Source organism: Pelobates fuscus, chromosome 2, assembly GCF_036172605.1.
Source record: "Pelobates fuscus isolate aPelFus1 chromosome 2, aPelFus1.pri, whole genome shotgun sequence".
NCBI classification, from domain to species: domain Eukaryota; kingdom Metazoa; phylum Chordata; class Amphibia; order Anura; family Pelobatidae; genus Pelobates; species Pelobates fuscus.
Window position 1 is genome coordinate 116,499,830 of NC_086318.1, and position 17,006 is coordinate 116,516,835.

Sequence of the window (17,006 nt, forward strand, 5' to 3'; positions counted from 1 at the left end):
CCATCGGGGCCTGGACTCTTGCCTAGGGGAAGAGATTTGACCGTGTTTGTGAATTCTTCTATTGTTATTGGATTATCCAAAAACATGATTTCGTTGGTAGGGATGGTTCTTTTGATCCTGGGTTCAAGAAATTCTGTTATTTCTTCCGCTGTTGGCTTGGTGTTTGTTAGATTGTAGAGTTGAGTATAGAACTCGTGGAAAATGGATAGTATGTCTGGCATATGACTTGTCAAAGTCCCATCATTTTTCTTGATTTCAGAAATGAAGGAGGATTGTCGTTCAGGTTGTAATGATTTCGCAAGAATTTTGCCTGCTTTACCACTTTGGGAGTAGTAGGTGTTTTTCGTTAGTGATAGTTTTTTCTTGGCATGGAGATGTAAGGTGGATGTTAGTTTGGTTCTTTTGCTTGATAGTAATTTGTATTCATCAATAGAGAGGGTGTTTTTATGTTTGCTTTCTAGTTTAGTGATATCTCTGATGAGTTGTTCTATTTGTTTTTCTCTGTTTTTCTTCAGTATTGCTGCCGATTTTATCAGTTCTCCACGTAGCACTGCTTTGTGGGCTTCCCATGTCATGATAGGCGTAACATCAGGGTTTGTGTTTTCTAAAAAGTAGTTAGATGCTGTTTCTCTAATTTTGTTCAGGGTTGTTTTATCATTGAGAATTAGATCGTTTAATTTCCATTGTGAGATTGGGGTGGATGTTGTCGGTAGAGACATGATTAGTAGCATAGGGGCATGATCCGACGAAGTGATTGGTCAGTACTTAACTTGTTTGATAAATGGAAGATATCTATGTTGCAGAAAGATCGCGTCGATTCGCGAGTAGGTGCCTGCAGACGGGGAGTAAAATGAGTAGTCTTTCTTGGTAGGATGGATCGACCTCCAACTGTCAAAGAGTTGGGCTTCATACAATGATTTCTTGATGAGGGATTTTGAATGGGATTGGTAATCCCTGGAACTGGAGGTGGTGTCCAGTGATTCATCCATTGCAATGTTCATGTCTCCCCCCATTATAAGAATCCCTTCCCAGAATTTCGAGAGTTTGCATAGAATTTTTTGTAGAGTAAGGTTTTGTTTTTTGTTTGGCAAATAAATGTTAGCAAGGGTGACTTGAATATTACTGATTTTCCCCTTAACGAATACATATCTCCCGGAATCATCCACTAATTGTTCTTGGAAAGTAAATTGTACCTGTTGACCTATAAGGATTGCCACTCCTCTAGACTTCGCTCTGAAAAATGACTAAAGTAACCTGTTGGGTATTCTTTATTACGGAGTTTAGGTGCGGCATTTTTCTTAAAGTGAGTTTCTTGTATATATATTATTTGGGCCTTATGTCTTTTGAAGTCTGCCAGGGCAATAGACCTTCTTTCCGGAGAATTTAAGCCCCTTGCATTTTGTGTGAGGATATGGATATCCGTCATGTTCACCTATGTTAAATTATTGTAACTAAATTACTATTAGAGTTACGTTTTATGTTGTAGAAGAATATCAGTGTGAAAGATATGGAGGTCCCTATCCAGGGGAGGGGAGACTTAAATAATCAAGGAGGGTTGATGGGAACCCTCCACTCTTTATTGAACGTATTTATTAGTGACTGAGAAGAGTCAGATAGTTTGTGGTAATATCAAGATGACCTTATTGTAAGGATGATTATGATTGAATAAAATTGTGTATGGTGCTTGGTCTTCCAGTACCTGTAAGTACTTTTAACAGAATAATTCAAAAAACAGTGGTAATAAAACACAGTTATAAATAAAGGTTTTAACCAATTAACCAAATTAAAGATAGTACAATTAAACAGCTTTTGTTAGCTGTGCAATACTTTTAACAATTATTAGATAAATAGAGGGCCTCTGCAACTGATGGAGGTTATTTCTCTGTGTTTAACTCTCAGAAATGATGGCTTGCTCACAACGTATTGCTGTTGAAAATCTGAGTGTTCAGATTTAGGCAGAGGGTTTGGAGATAAGTTGAAGAGGAAGACAGGGAGGGTAGTAAGACAGGGGGAAAAGAAGGAAGGAATGAAAGAGGAAGAAAGTAAGATAAATAGAATTTCAGGAGTTTTCCCCTCGGGGAAATTTGGTTCTATCTTGACGCAAGAGAAAGAACCTGAAGTTATTAGGGTCGTGAACTCACGTTTGGGCTAAAGACTAAAATTGCAATCCCAAAAAGTAAAATATCGTATTGGAGAAGTAATAGTAGTTATGTTTTACTCCAGCGACCAGGTGAGATCCTGTAAGTTTCTGTACATCTCCAATAGTTGAATCAAGGTTTAGAGAACTAGAAATTATATTGGATCAGAAGGACTAATGATTAAAATGATTAAAATTATTATTTTTTATTTTTTTAAGCTATAGATGATAAATCTGGGTAAAACCAACAATGGTACCTTTCTATCAGGTTATTCTATCAATACCAACACCCTTAGGTTTCAAAGAGATTATAATTCACGTTCCCACACTTTGATAGTTAGGCGTTTCTTAGACATAGTAAATAGGTGAGAGTACAGAGCTCTCTATCTAAGAGAGGGATTGTTAGTTACTGTTTTTGTGGGCATTATCCACTTATGGGTAAAAGTTTAAGGGCTATAAGAAGCGTCATAAATACTTTGTACTAAAGACCATATGTGGTAAATTCTAACAGACAGACAGTAAACTCCCAAAGTGTGGATATCTGACATAGAAAAATATTCCCTAGGGTATGGTTGGTCTGAGAGTTTTAAACTATTGATGTTTGAACAATTTCTATAAGCATAAAAAACAGTAGTTATATATATATACACGACCTGATCTGTGAAATATTTGGAGCCTCAGTGTAACACAACAGTGATAATTAAGAGTGAAAGTCCAACTGTGGAATGTCTTTGGAGAGTGTTGTTTGTTGATAGATCCCACCCGATCACAGGAGCATTGGATTTTTAGGTAAATGAGTTGATCAATTAGGTTGGACGATTATCCTGTAGATTTTGTCTTAGTGGAGTGCCTTCGGCTTGAGGTTTACTTGATCTCTGGTTAGGGGACTGGAATCTCCTATCTGTGCGTCTTTTCCTCGCCGGTGTGGACCATTTATGTCTTTGAGTTAGCGGTATTAGTGAATCTTGATTAGACGGAGGGTTGGTCCAGTCCAAAACCGTGGTGTTCGGAAGATCCAACGCCTGTAGGAAAGGTATTACATCCAAATATGTTGAGATAGAATAGATAATGCCTTTTGACGAAACAATCAATGCAAAAGGGAAACCCCAGCGGTATCTTATATTTCTTTTTTGTAGTAGTTCAGTGACAGGTTTAAGTGCTCTCCTTGCTTGGAGAGTATACCATGATAAATCAGGATATATTTGGATTGGGTTTCCATGGAATAATAGAGGTTGATTTGTATCTCTTAGGGCCTTTATAATGCCATCTTTAACATTGAAGTAATGTAGCCTGCAGATAATGTCTCTTGGGGCTTCCTGTGACAAGTTTCTAGGACGGAGAGATCTATGGGCCCTGTCTAGGAGTATAGGATTTCCAGCAGACTCACCCAGTATTAAGTTGAATAATTCCATGAGGAGTTCCAAAATATTTTCTCCTTGTGATTCGGGAATACCTCTAATTCTGAGATTATTCCTACGACTCCTATTATCGAGGTCATCAATATGGCGTTGTGTAGATGACCAATTCAGGATTTGTGAATTTAATGTTGTCGCTATATTTGTGATTTGCGCTTGTAATAAATCCTTTTCTTCTTCCAGGTCCGTCACTCTTAAATTTAATTGTTGGACGTCAGTGCCCATCACCTCCATCTTGGAATGAAACGACCTTTCCATATTGTTAATCATAAGTTGGATATCGGCTTTAGAGGGTAAGTTTTTCACCACTTGTTTCAAATCTATTTCGTCCTGGTTGTCAGCTTGTTGAGAGCTGTCTGAATTGAAGGGACTGTGTGGTTGTGGATCCGATTGGCATTCCATCTCCGAAATACTCGAGGTCGCGGCCGCGGCCTCCGTCGAGCGATCAAGATTTTCTTTAAAATATTTGGTGAGGGAGCCCGATTTCGCGTTTGGGGTCTTCCCTGAGTGTCCCTGAGCATTAAGGTTCTTTTTCGGGTTACCCATTTTGTGGTAATTTCTCCGATTGCAGTGGATTACAATTGAGTCTTGAGCAGGAAGGTTAGTGTGCGTCCATTAAGCTCGGCTGCCGGTCACGCCCCCGGGGCATATTGAGATTTGGTCCTGTGAGTGATAACCTGTAAAGGTCTGACATTTTGACCGGCACCTTATTGTCCGTAGAATAGTTCTTATGTCCCTACGTATTACATATGGTAAGAGGATGTGAACTGTTTGGTATTAGGATGGGCACTTAAGACATGGTGTAGCCAGCCAGGTAAGTTTTGTAGTGTTAAGAGAGATTTTATAACTTGTGTGGGCAAAAAGGAGAGGAGTGTCGCAATGGCGACTAGTGAACGAATATTGGTTTTATGGTAATCGGTAGTAAACTTGTTGTAAAGGTGAAATCTCTATTGTATGCTTGTGATGTATAATCAGAGAGGGCAGCTCAATCCAGAAATCTGCCAAATGCCATGAGGCGAGTTAGTGCAGTATTAAGCCATGGAATGTGGGTATAGCCAGCTGCTTTATTGTTAGAGAAGCACTTAACAGGTTCCCCTATCCACTCATACCTCCCCAGGCCTTGTATGTGGCCACTATAGGGTAGATTCTAAAGAAATGTTGACGAGGAATGGAAAGTTGTTGTTTTTTTTGTTTTGTTTTGTTTTTTCCAAGAGTCTCAACTGGCCAGGTATCTCAGAACCAAAAGTAACCAAATTGGCTGTGAAATCAGTGTGTGCGGACGCATTGGTCCATGTAACTGTGAAATGATGAGAAATGGCGGGAATAACCTGGCCTCCTATTCCAATGTGGTATAAACCTGAGCCATATGTGTAGGTCTGCTTACAACTAGTGCCAGAATGCAACTGTCGGTGGGAAGAAGACTCAGCGGTCGGGAAATAAATGTGCAGAATAATTCTCATGGCAAACCTCAATGTGCCCAGTAGGACTGTAGATCCACTCCCCCCCCCCCCCCCCCGCCTGCTCTTCAGAAGGAAAGGTTCCCAGGACTCCGATGTGGTGTACCTTCTCTGTAGGTGGGCATGTTCTGTAGCTTATTAGTGTCAAGATGAATGCCTAAGAAGGTCAGTTTGTGAAAGTGGAACCCATAGTGAGGAAAAGTGCCATTGTCTTGTGAATACTAACCAGAGTGGAGTGAGGAAGTTATCTAAGATAACGGGTGACTGCAGGACATTCGCTAATATTGAGTGTTAGTCAACATAGTGTGTTAGCAAATAAGACAAACAGCTTGGGGTTACTCTTTGCTTACACGTGTGGGAAATTCATGACAATCCCTCCATAAAATGCCATGAACATGCCCTTGGGATGGCTGAATAGGTAGAAGCTTGGAGGCATAGAAAATGTCTGTCTTGCCCACCCAAGCTCTGGTCAACCCCTTTGGCATAGTGCTGGGAGAAGTCCTTAGAGGAAATCAATGAGTTGAGGCTAGGGGTGGGTAATTAATATGGTTGAATACCTTCTTAAGCAACATGATTGTGTTGCGGGGTCTATTAATGCGGACAGAAGGTTCTGACACTTGTGAATACCGGACAGGAGTGTGACCAGACCTGTGTGGAAATGGTGTGTGGAATCCTTGATGTAGAAGTCGACTGAGTGACGGAAAGGGTGTGCTTAGAGGTAAAACTCCAGGTTGTTGATGCAAACCTTCTCTACGGTGAGGAGAAGTAGAGCCACTTACGTAACGAAAGTCTGAAGGCTAGGATGAATTCTGGGATAGTGAGTTTCTGATTGAGTCTGGGATTCTGGTGTATAGAACGACGTACAGATCATCGTAGTAGTAAGACTTGTACTCTAAGACATTGTGGGAGGCAATCAGTAAGGAGACTAAATTAACCTTTCCAGATGTCTTTGCGTTTGGTCAGGGACACAAAGTATGAGGGAGTAATAATGTAAACCGATGTGCTAGGGGCGGGATTTGAAAGGATAACATAACAATGAGAGGGATTTGGGAGTCTTGTGGCTGGGATGTGCGTCAGTGCCTGTGATGATTCCAGTCTCTGTAGTCCATGTTATGTATGGAGGCAAGTAGAGTGGATATCAACAGTTTGACTTCATGTGATTTGGCCTAGTGGGCAGGGGCCACTGAAAGGTGTGGCAAGAATGTTGGCCTCTCGGGGACTGTAAAAAGAGTCAATATAAGAGGCCATGCTGGGTGAGGCCCTAACTCGTAACCTGGAGTGGTTGATGTGAGGCGTTAGCTATGTGTTGGGCCGAGGGGCATACACCTCCATATGCGGATGAAGATGGGTGTTGGCCTCACGGAATTGATAATGATGAGGCTAGTTACTGGCATAGCTGGGAACCAGGCCGCCAGTTGACATACCGGATCCGAGAATGGGACGGGTGATGGGTGGTAGCGAGGTGGGTAAACATACCTTGCTTGGGGTAGAATGTGGTTTCCTTGCCAGAGGAATGAGATATTGGAGAACCTAAAGGGAAATGATGGTGGGAGGCAAGTTGGAACTGGAATTGGGCTTGACTTACTGTGAACAAAATACACATAATCGGGGTGGTTGTTCTTGAGGCTTGTATATGAATAGGTAACCTGAGGATAGGTATATGAATAGGTAACCTGAGGTCATAGTTGTTAGAATCCTGACCCTACGATGGTGGGTTCAAGATTCATAGGACATAAATCAAATATCCCTATCAGTGAGTAGGGTGAGGATCCTAGGCCACTACCAGAGACCATGGGGAGTGTTTAACCAATACTGCGACAATAATGGGGGATAGGCAGAGTCATGAGTGACCGCTAATTGGTCCTGTGACTTCTGTAGCTAAAATACATATAGGGGGATATGAAATACCAAGCTGTAAGGGCAGTTTTGAGCTATCCCGGTAGGACTTAGAATATTTAATTATGGTTGTGCCAGCATGGGAAGGGGGGTGTATGTGTGGGGAATTAAGGATCCCCGGGCGTGGGCCTGTGTACGGCCTGGCGGAGGAATTGTGTGCCAGCGTTGGCTGATGTAACATAGAACAGTTAGGAGTGGATTTGCTGTAGGTTTGGTGATACTATGCCTGAATAGCAAGGGTCGGTTAGGATGATGAACTTGCTTGAGTAGAATATAGCAGCGATGAGTAAATAACCTTTTGCATAATACGTGATTATTTTGACGTAGAGTCAGGGGGAACATATGATGGTATGGTAAAGCCTGGTACACTAGGGTTTGTCCCAGGGAACATGACTATACATATACTGAACATGGGAGTGTGGCGTGTTCCAAAATGGTTTAGCGAATAAGTGGTCGTCCGTCAAATAAGTAATATACCTATCATGGGAGCAAGTATACAGATTGGCCATAACACATGGTAACAAATGTGATCGTGATGACTGCCTCAGAACAGTACCAAGTCCATGAGTGATAAAATAAGACATATGCAATACATGATGGTAATGCAATATACGTAGTGAATATTAAATGCTTACCAGAGCTGAATTAGTAATGGGAAACTGACCATATCCGTGCACAATCGTAAATAATAACAAGAAATATAGCAAACATAACCGAACTACAGGAGGCATGTAAGGATAACTAGTAGCAGGCTAAATACTTTCAAAAAAAGAACCTGGACATTTCATGTATCAGGGAACAGTGTAAAACGAACTAATTGGTACTTGGATTGTGGTGGCCGCTAGATGGAAGCATGTAACTGAGATAGACTGGAGACTAGTTCGGTAGAAATTTGACGAAAATAAACTAGCGAATAGGAATGGAACAAAGAGCAGGCAGGAGTAGGTGAACTGACTTAAGTCCTGAACGGGAAAAAGTTCAGTATGGACGGTATGTAAGAATGTAAACAATTGTGTGTTCATGGATTTGGCCCGTACAGGCAGACTCACGGTTCGTGGATTTGACTGGTACAGGAAACAAACGACTTGATCCGGAAGCTTGCGGTGAGGGGAGAGGTCAGCTATGCGGCTGGAAAGTACCCAGACTTGGTGGACATGGAGGTTTGGTCCAGGATAAGGCCCGGGAAGCCGGTAAGGGGTTTCATAGCGCCGGCGGGAACGAACGGCCAGTTCTGGAGAGGAGGTGAGTAGTCTCTGACTGCGTGTGGCTGGAACAGCATGATGGGAGTTGTTGGAGCAGGGAGAACTTGGTCCGATCATCGTGGGAGTCTCTGACCGCATGTGGCTGGAACAGCGTGATGGGAGTTGTTGGAGCAGTGAGAACTTGGTCCAATCGGCTTGGGAGTCTTTGACCGCATGTGGCTGGAACAGCGTGATGGGAGTTGTTGGAGCATGGAGAACTTGGACCAATCGGCGTGGGAGTCTCTGACCGCATGTGGCTGGAACAGCAGGATGAGATTTGTTGGAGCAGGAAAAAACTTGGTCCGATCGGCGTGGGAGCCACAGTAGGCCTAGACCAGCTTGTTTGGAGTTTTAGGCAGTCTGTGTTGATGACCTTTGAACTGGAAGTAGAAATGAACCAGGCAGCATCAGCCCTGTGGTGTAGGGGGCCTGAGTTTAAATAGCCGGGTAACCCCTCCCACAACTTCAGGCTATGCCTTCCAATATATATGTATCATATTCTTCCTCACCTCGCAGTCTCTGCACCCAGCGGCCGTGCGTCTGCATGACTGACACTAGCTGCATGTTAATGGATGCCGGCCGCTGCGGATCCAGGGCAAAATATACCCCCCACGTCTGCTCACGTGATTGACGCCGTCGGCGTGCACTTGACGTCACACATGCGCCACGCGTGCACCTTTTTAGGTCAAAGAACGATTTCAGCCAATCAGAATAGTAAAGCAGGTCTTTAAACCTAAAAATACCTTCCCTCATTGCCCTGTCGTGGTTTCCCTAGTGGTTGTCCGAGAGCGCGTTCCTTATTCTGGTTATTCTGGTTATTTGACTTTGGCATTGATTTGACTTCCCTGTTTTCTGGTATCCCTGACATTTGGCTTTCCTTTATCATGGTGTCCCTTTCTGTGTCCCCTGACCTCGGCTATTCCTGACTATTCTAAGGTCCAGTATACGTTACCTATTAGTCTCCTGTGTTACACAGTTCTACGTGCTGGATCATACTGTAATCCTGACAATATATATATATATATATATATATATATATATATATATATATATATATACATATATATATGATTTAAGAGATATAGAGAGAGATTTACTATTGCTCATTTTCTTTTTTCCCTCTTCATTACTTTTCTTTCCTTGATTTTTTAAACTAAATAGCAGAAAAATAAGCCTCTCTGTGTACTGCAACATATATACAAAGTATTTACAATATGTTACAGAACACAGATTGACCTATTTACATGCCATAAACTACTGAAAGAAAACGTGGGTCAGTGCCTACAGACTCAGCACTATAACCAGTACAATATGCCTTAATGGTTAGGATATTTAGATTTAATGAATACACCAAATTTAGTGAATAAAGCCATCCACAATTAGAGGCAAAAAAATTGTATTATGTAGGCCATTGTAGTAATTAGTTTTTTTGTTAAGTGAGTGTGGAACCAAACACTCTACTAGGAGCATATCCTGCTAGCTTTAATTTTCTCAGTATTATTTTTCTTCATCTAAAATGCATTTATAACCAATTACGTTTCATTACATGTCATCTTAGATAAGATATGAAAGTTATTCATTTCTGGCAGCCTACACTACAAATTCACTGATTAAAAAAATAGGTCTAGATATACTACATTAAAACATAATGACTATTCTTACATTTAGCATTCTTAATATTTGCGTGGTTAATATTTCTGTTTCTTTGCTTACTTTTCTTTTTACTATCTTTCTACAGAATGCTAGCAACAGTTTTCCTGGAAAAGTGTGAAATATTGTAATTCTAGCTCAGCAGGAGCACAACAAACTGATTCCATCTTAACAGTGACACCCTTTAAGCAAAATGCTCATGAATTCTTCCCAAGAATCAAATCAGAGTCTAAAGCATGACAGAGAAGTGACAAAGACCCTGCCAAGGGACATATTATTCCAATTTATTTTTTATTATGATCATTTTCTGAGTACAAGCATGAAGATGTATTGTACAATTCTATTAGTGTGAATTCTAAAAGCATGTATATCAATTCAGTGAAATGTCCTTGAGTTCAAAGGTCCTTTTTTTCATTTCTAAAGTTATTGATTATTATTTAAGCCACTGGAAAGACTATTTTTATGATCAGTTATAAACATATAGAAGGAAAGAAGTAGCAGATTATGTATGATTCTTGCCATGAAATGAAAGCATTGGGTCGAGTTGAAATAGTAGGACTTTAACGTGAAAATATACACTGAACAAAATTATAAACCCAACAATTGTTTTTGCCCCGATTTTTCATGAGCTGAACTCAAAGATCTAAGACTTTTTCTATGTACACAAAAGGCCTATTTCTCCAAAATATTATTTGCAAATCTGTCAAAATCTGTGTTAGTGAGCACTTCTCCTTTGCCGAGATAATCCATCCACTTCACAGGTGTGGCATATCAGGATGCTGATAAGACAGCATGATTATTGCACAGGTGTGCCTTAGGCTGGCCACAATAAAAGGTCACTCTAAAATGTGCAGTTTTATCACACATATTATATTTTGGGACCTTTCTATTTAACATATTTATAAATGATCTTGAAAAAAGCATTGAAAGTCGTGTTTCAGTGTTTGCAGATGACACAAAACTCTGTAAAGTAATACAATTTGAGCAAGATATTACTTTGCTGCAGAGGGATTTAGATAGACTGGGGGATTGGGCACTCAAATGGCAGATTCAATTTAATGTAGAAAAATGCAAAGTTATGCCCTTTGCATCACGAATGCACAAGCAACTTATACCCTTAATGGAAGCGAATTAGGGATAACAACACACAAAAAGGACTTGGGAATTGTTATAGACAACAAACTATGCAACAATGTGCAATGTCAATCAGCAGTGGCTAAGGCCAGTAAGGTATTGCCGTGCATGAAAAAGGGCATTCATTCTCGGGATGAGAATATAATTTTGCCTCTTTATAAATCACTGGTAAGACCACATTTTGCATATGCTGAGCAATTTTGGGCACCTGTTCTAAAGAAGGATATTATGGCACTAGAAAAAGTACAGAGGCGGGCTACAAAATTAATAAAAGGAATGGAACATATCAGCTATGAAGAAAGGTTAACAAATTTAAACCTCTTTAGTCTAGAAAAACGTTGCCTGAGAGGGGATATGATAACATTATACAAATATATTTGGGGCCAATACAAACCGGACTTTACATAGGACATAAGGTCATGCGTTTAGACTGGAAGAAAGAAGATTTCGTCTAAGGCAAAGGAAAGTTGTTTTTTTACTGTAAGAACAATAAGGATGTGGAATTCTCTGCCTGAAAAAGTGGTTTTATCAGAGTCCATACAGATGTTTAAACAGCAACCAGATGCATACTTGCAAAAACAGAATATTCAAGGATATAATTTGTAGGGTAAAAGCTGCTTGATCCAACGATAAATCTGACTGCCATTCTGGGGTCAAGAAGGAATTGTTTTACTAGTTTGTTGCAAAATTGGAAGTGCTTCAAACTAGGTTTTTTGCCCTCTTTTGGATCAACAGCAAAAACAAATGTGAGGAAGGCTGAACTTGATAGACGCAAGTCTCTTTTCAGCTATGTAACTATGTAACTATGTAATTACTATGTGTGAATTAACAGCAATAATGTTGACATGTCTGTATACACCCCAAGGTGCCAACGCATCCCATGCCACCCCTCCCCCACCCTGCATTTTCCAACCAATTCATGGTATGCTGAAGGTTACAGCTGACAGTTCCACACATCACTTTATTTTACAGATTCTTAGGCAAACACCGTCCTCCCTCTAACAGGCGGCCAGGGTATTAGGGATAACTGGGAGATTAAGGATTTTGAGACCAACAACGAGGATTATAAGGTGGCTGCTTTTGCTGACGACCTCCTGTTCTCTTTTACACACTTACCAAAATTCCAACATATACTGGTCAACCACCTACTGATAGCAGCCAACATGCTAATCCAACTACACTGGAAAATTTAAGCCCCTACATCCATCAGAGAATGGATACAAAAGGTAGAATCCACTAGACTTATGGAAGAGGTGCACATATCTCTTACACACATGTACGCTCTATACTCTACAAGCTGGACAACCTGGCTCAATTTTATGAAAAGTAATCCTGATGCTAATTGACTGCTTTATCGACCACCCCCCCCACCCCCGGGGGTTAAGCAAAAGAACGAAAGAGAGGCCCAAGTACTACGCACACTCCCATGGTCAATACGCCAATTCGAGTTCCCCCCCCCCCCGCTATATACGCAGTGCCATATTATTTCCCATGAGGCACAGCCTCCAAGACCTGGGACGACCACCGACAGACATTCGTAACCTCTAAATACACTCCCCTAATCCCTGATAGAGTTACAATAAACCAACTCCAACCTACCACCTAACCCCACGTTTACTTGTACATAGTTATTTATTACATAGTTTGCTTAAGCAGAACCCAAATGGGGCAACATTGAGAGTTAGATAAACCCAATTTCCTTTACTATGGCTATGATACGAGTTGTCACTCTGAATGTCAGGGGACTAAACATGCCTAAGAAACATTCACTGACACTCCAAGAATTCCACAAACTGAAAGCCGACATAGCATTTATTTAAGAGACCCACTTAAAGCGAGACATAGCCCCAACACTTAAAAACAATAGATGTCCAATTTTTTATCCAGAAGCCAAAAAATGAGGTGTAGCCATACTTGTATCCTCACAGGTACCCTTTACCTATAAAGGACATTATACAGATGACTCGGGGAGACTTGTAATGGTTAAGGGAACTATTGGTCAGAATACAGTGACGTTCACAAACCTGTAATTACCTAACTAAAAAACAGAGCAGATCACTCAGAAAATACCTCAGGACCATAGAATCCTTCCAGGAAGGGATACAGTAATGGGAGGGGACCTGAATGCATCTGTCATGCCTTAATTACGGTATTCCCTTACTTCCTGGTTCCACGGAGCCTAGCCACACCTCTTTATGACACGGTCTGCCTATTTAATCTGACCGCACCAGCTGATCGACGCTGGATTATTAAACTACGTCCCGTACCTACCAACCGGTACAACTTCGTTGTGAAAGCCTCTGCTACCAGACCGGACTGAAAGACTCTGCAAAGTTCCCTTCACCTCTCCTCATCCACGACTAAAGCTTAAACACTCTTCATCCGCCTCTGAGGAGATCTCGGGAACCAGTGTTCTATGTGCCGGAAGCTAAGTAAAACCAATGTGATAAGCGTTGCATCTAAAAGCTGTTATTACCTGTCTCCAAAGTCCTTCGGTAAAACCAACCCCGTTACAGCTAACTTCAACTCATACTGCATATCAGTTATCTGCATCAGTCTTGCTTCTGTTAAAGTTATGGAACAGCTATTGTAACTACTTATCACCTAAACCGTTAATTCTACTAAGAGACTTTATTTGATTCAGTATCTGCAATTTACTATCGTTTACTCCTTAAAGCTACAGTGCATATAATTGTGGACTTCAGTTATCGTTTACTCCTTAAAGCTACAGTGCCTATAATTGTGGACTTCAGTTATCGTTTACTACTTAAAGCTACAGTGCCTATAATTGTGGACTTCAGTTATCGTTTACTACTTAAAGCTACAGTACCTGTAAATTGGAATTAAAGTCAATACCTTTTACTTTTTATAATAAATATTCAAACTATAAGAAATCTGCAGTTGTGTTCCTTCATAACAAATGTTTAGACGTGACAGAATAATCCAGCCATTGTAATGGATCCAGCAGATTTCGATTCTACTATAACTACGCTGAATCTAAGAGTTGATACACTAGCCCAAGGTGTGCAAGACCTGCAAGTTACCAACGAAAGAATTCTCACTTATGTCAGAGATCTACAAACTCATACTCCTCATAATGTTCTGCACTCGGCTAGTGATCCTGCTGTATGTAACCCAGAAAAGTTCTCTGGAGATCGTTCAAAATACAGGGAGTTCCTCAACACCTGCAAACTATTAATTGCTTTGAAACCTCGATCTTACCCTACAGAAAGAACTAAAGTTTGTTCGGTTATTTCCTTTCTAAGAGGTGAACCTATGTCATGGGCCCATTCCTTTCTGGAAAACGACGACCCCATCTTAGACTCACTGGATGAATTTTTTGAAGCCATGTCTCTTCTCTATGAAGATCCTAACAAACAAGCTACAGCTGATTTAACAATCAGAACACTGCAGCAAAGAAATAGACCTGTTGAAGATTACATTGCTGAATTTAAAAGATGGGCTGTAGAAACGCAATGGAATGACATCACATTGCGTAACCAATTTCGAATTGGTTTGTCTGAAGCTGTAAAAGATGAACTGTCTAGAACAGAACTCCCTACTACTTTGAACGCTCTAATTCACTTATCAATCAGCATTGACAGAAGATTAAGAGAAAGAAAGGCAGAAAAAGCCCTTTTTCATTCTAAAGACTGAAGACCTTTTACTCCCTCAAAAGCTCCAGAAAAGACTTCCTTACCAAGTGAACCTATGGAAATAGGGGTAATAAGAAGTCCTCTCACTCCTGCAGAAAAGAACCGAAGACGTCAATTAAACCAATGCATGTATTGTGCCTATCAAGATCATCTGGTCTCTGATTGTCCCTTATTAAAACGGACAAAGGCCGGTAGACAAGCCTATACCTCTGCGATCTTCAGTGCACTCCCCTCAACATCGACCACTCCGTTCACACCTGTATCCCTTGTAATACAGTGGGATAAGGTGAGAATTGTGACTGAAGCTCTCATCGATTCTGGTGCACATGGAGTATTCATCGATTCAACCTTTGTAACAAAGAATAAAATTCCTTGTGTTCAAAAAGCCATTTATGTTCCTATTAAAGTGATTGACGGCTCCTTTATCTCCTCGGGACCGATTCTTCATGAAACCATCCCTCTAAAGGTAACCACCAATCATATTCATACTGAATTTCTAGTATTTGATGTTATTCCATCACCTCTCTATCCCGTTATAATAGGGATCAATTGGTTAAGGAACCACAACCCTCAAATTTCATGGTCTCCTTTCTCTATCACCTTTAACTCACATTATTGTAAAGAAACATGTTTACAGCAAATTCCTATTCTTCAAATCTCCAAAGAACCAACCATACCTTCTTGTTATTCAGACTTTTCAGATGTCTTCAGTAAAAAAGAAGCTGAAACGCTCCCGCCTCATCGTTCCTACGATTGTCCTATAGACCTCATACCTGGTGCCCCAGTACCCTTTGGGCACATCTACCCTCTCTCTGAGGCTGAATTACAAATTCTCAAAGAATATCTAGATGAAAACCTACGGAAAGGGTTCATTAGACCCTCTAGTTCACCTGCTGCCTCAAGTATGTTTTTCGTAAGAAACAAAGACCAGACTATACGTCCTATCATTGATTACAGAGCCTTAAACAAAATAACAGTTAAAAATCGTTATCCTCTTCCCCTCATCAATGAACTGGTTGAACGATTGAAAACTGCTACCATCTACACCAAGCTTGACCTTCGCGGGGCATATAATCTCATCAGGATAAAGGCTAATGATGAATGGAAAACTGCTTTCCGAACAAGATATGGCCTCTTCGAATATCTGGTGATGCCTTTTGGCCTCTGCAACGCCCCTGCAACTTTTCAACATTTCATAAATGATATCTTTAGAGACCTATTGGACGTCTGTGTCATCATTTATTTAGATGATATTCTCATATACTCCAACACTCCTGAGGAACATAGAAAACATGTCAGATGGGTGTTATCAAGACTCAGAACTCACAAATTATTCGCTAAACCCGAAAAATGTATTTTTCACGTCAAAGAAATAACCTTCTTAGGTTATGTCATCTCCCCTCATTCAATAGGTATGGATAATTCAAAAGTCGATTGTATTATCAACTGGCCTGTTCCCTCTACAGTAAAAGAATTACAGCGATTTCTAGGGTTCGCCAACTTCTACAGAAAATTTATTAAAAACTACTCTGAGATAGCTCACCCTCTCAATCAACTTAACAATAAAAAACATCCCTTCAATTGGAACGAGAAGGCTCAAACTGCCTTCACTGAATTAAAGAGAAAGTTTACAACAGCTCCGTTTCTTCAACTTCCAAATCCTTCATATCTTAATGTCCTTGAAACGGATGCTTCGGAAGTTGCAATTGGAGCTGTCCTCTCTCAACATAAAACTCCTCAAGAACCTCTTCATCCTGTCGCCTTCTTCTCACGATCATTATCTCCTGCCGAAAAGAATTATCCTACAGGAGAAAAAGAATTACTAAGTATCAAAGTGGCTTTAGAAACCTGGAGACACCTTCTTGAAGGCGCTCGGAACTCTTTAATCATTTATACTGACCATAAAAATCTCGAATATCTTCACTCCAATAAAACACTGTCTGCTCGACAAGTAAGATGGAATCTCTTTTTTTCCCGGTTTAACTTCCAAATCGTCTTTAGACCTGGGTCCAGAAACAAAAATGCTGATGCCCTTTCCAGGATCCATAAGGACACTGAAATTGAACCTCCTTCGCCTAAAATCATTGGAATCTTATCTTCTCTTATTGATGACATTAAAGATCTCAGTGAAGATGCTCTCGAACTTCCTAAATCAATGAAATTATCCAAGAAAAACGGTCTCTACTATTTCAAAGACCGGATTTACGTACCTCCCTCTTTCAGAATTAAAGTACTCGAATTCATTCATGATTTTCCTCTGGCAGGTCATCCAGGTATAAAAAAGACCCTTGAATTGTCTAAAAGATACTATTGGTGGCCTCGTCAAGACCAAACTATTGAATCTTATGTCAAATCTTGTTCTGTATGCCAAAGATCAAAACATGTCCATCATCAACCATTTGGTCAATTATTGAATTTAC